The sequence below is a fragment of the Geospiza fortis genome, unplaced genomic scaffold, assembly GCF_000277835.1.
Source record: "Geospiza fortis unplaced genomic scaffold, GeoFor_1.0 scaffold59, whole genome shotgun sequence".
In the NCBI taxonomy this organism is placed as follows: Eukaryota; Metazoa; Chordata; class Aves; order Passeriformes; family Thraupidae; genus Geospiza; species Geospiza fortis.
In genome coordinates, this window is record NW_005054381.1 from 2,187,395 (window position 1) to 2,189,523 (window position 2,129).

The 2,129-nt window shown below is 49.8% G+C and overlaps 1 protein-coding gene across 1 annotated transcript in view; it reads left to right on the forward strand.

Moving 5' to 3' along the window:
- GALNT17 (polypeptide N-acetylgalactosaminyltransferase 17) overlaps positions 1-2,129 on the forward strand; it is a gene marked incomplete at its 5' end in the record, with an annotated part of 239,381 nt that overhangs the window by 148,711 nt on the left and 88,541 nt on the right. The gene's annotated exons all lie outside the window — the stretch shown is intronic.

Genomic DNA, 2,129 nt, shown 5'->3' on the forward strand with positions numbered 1-2,129 from the left:
CCTGGGGGCTCTGGGATTTCCATGGGCTCACAAGGGTGATTATGGGCATCCCAATCCCCTCTTTAGAGCTTGGAGCTCAGGGTGGGCAGGGGAGCCCTGGAGCTCCCCAAAAACCAGCCTCTGGCACGACCTTGTGTTGGGGTGTTGGGGGTCTTCATGGCCAACCCCTCACTGTAAAATTCACTGACTGAGCGGGTTCCTGGTTTTTTCCTTTACAGCACAGATCCAAAGAGCAGCAGTCAGATGGGAAAATGCTTTTTCTATTTCTGTTCCAGCACAGGGAATATCCCAGGGGCAAACTGTGCACACACCATGGCAGCAGCAGCAGCTGAGAGTGTCCCCGAGCAGAAGCACGTGGGGCTGTGCAGTGCTGGGCTCTGGGCAAAGTGCACTTTTATGGAGAGAGTCACAAGGGCTAAGCACTCAAAAAATTCCCTGAAATGTGATCTCAGAGGGCTGTGAATCAGAACTGCATCCTCATCTCAGGGCAGCTGGAGCAGCTGGAGAGCTGGTCCATGGGTTTGTGAGTAATGAGGGTCATTAGTAAACAAAACCATCTATAATGTCCTTAAAATTGCACAGTTATGACAAATTAACTCCTGGCACTGTGATTTTCCTCCCTCCTTGTGCTATTTCAGTGATGCTCCCAGTTTTCTGGGTTATTTCCCTGTCCCTGGCTGCTGCAGTGTGAGCTGAGAGCTCAGAGCTGGAGGGCACAAGGTGCAGGGTGGATGTGACAGCTCAATCCCTAACCCAGAGCCCTGCTGATACTGGGGGAACTGGGAAATGACCCCACGGATGGTTCTTCAAACAGTTTTTAAAGGATTTGCTTCTACAGATTTGCAGTGAGCTTGTCGCTGGTGGCCATGGCTCCTTTGTGATTCCAACTGGAAATGCTCTGTCCTGGAATACCCTAAAAATACCCATCCTAAAGTCTACTCCATTCCAGACATGCTGGAAGTAAGAGAAGGGTGTCTTGGTTTGAACAGCCAGGTGCCTGCTAAGGAAGGCAGGAGCCTCCCTTGAAATGGAGAATGTAACCCCCCTCCTTCTGAATTATTATAATTTTGAAATTAAGGGGCTCTCGGGAAAAGATATGGGAATAGGAATAACAGTTCTTTATTAGGGAAGAAAATAAAAGTACAAAAAATGCAGTAATACAAAACAACACTGCCAGAGTGAGAGCAGTCCCTGCCCCCTGTGTGTCAGGGGTGGCACAGCCCCATCCCATGGGGGCTCAGCCCTCCTGCAGTGCCAGCTGTGCTGCTGCTGCAGCAGGGATCCTGCACAAGGGGGGAGTTTTCCTCTGCAGCTCCAGGGCTGCTGCAGATGGGCCTGGGCTCCCTCTGGCAATGCAGGGCAGCAGAAAGCTACTCCTCTGGCAATGCAGTGGGCAAAGGCTGCTGTGCTGCTCCAGGCTCAGATTGGATCCAGGTAGGAATGCTTGGCTCCTCCCCTGGGCGCAGCATCTCCCCATGGGATGCTGGAATTGGATCAGCCCTGCAGGGACACTCAGTGGCCATGGACAGCAGAGATCTCCTGGAGGGAGGATTGGCTGTGGGAGAGATAAAGAAAAAACTGCCCCATGGACAGCAGAGAACTGCCCCAGCTCTGACAGAGGGTGACAGAACACACACCCACATTTCTAACCTAAGACACAGGGAAAGGTGATTCTTGTAGTTCCTTCATTTAGGGCAGAGTTGTGCCCTTGCCCACAGACACCCTGAGGTATTTCCAGTAAAGCACAACCTGAGAGCTCCTCCATAACAACTCCAGGAAAACCTTTCTCCAGTCTGTACAGCCTGAAATGAGCTTGGATTTTGGACCATTTATTGCAGTGGTAAAACAACGTCTTCAAAGGCACATAGCCATGAAATCTTTGGGATGAGCAGTTGTTGGGAAGGATGAAAGTTTGATGAGAAAGTCTCACAGATATGTGTGCTTGGCAGAAAGATTTTTGAATGTAGAATCTGAAGAAGGAATAGAGATGGAAGCAAGTTTTGATATAGAAGAAAACAATTGCTGAGCCAGTCTTACTGGATAACCAAGGAGGCAAAGGGTGTGTTAGTTAGAAGGGGTTTTTATGGCTTAGAGCAAAGGATAAACCCACCCCAAACAAGAAGATGTTT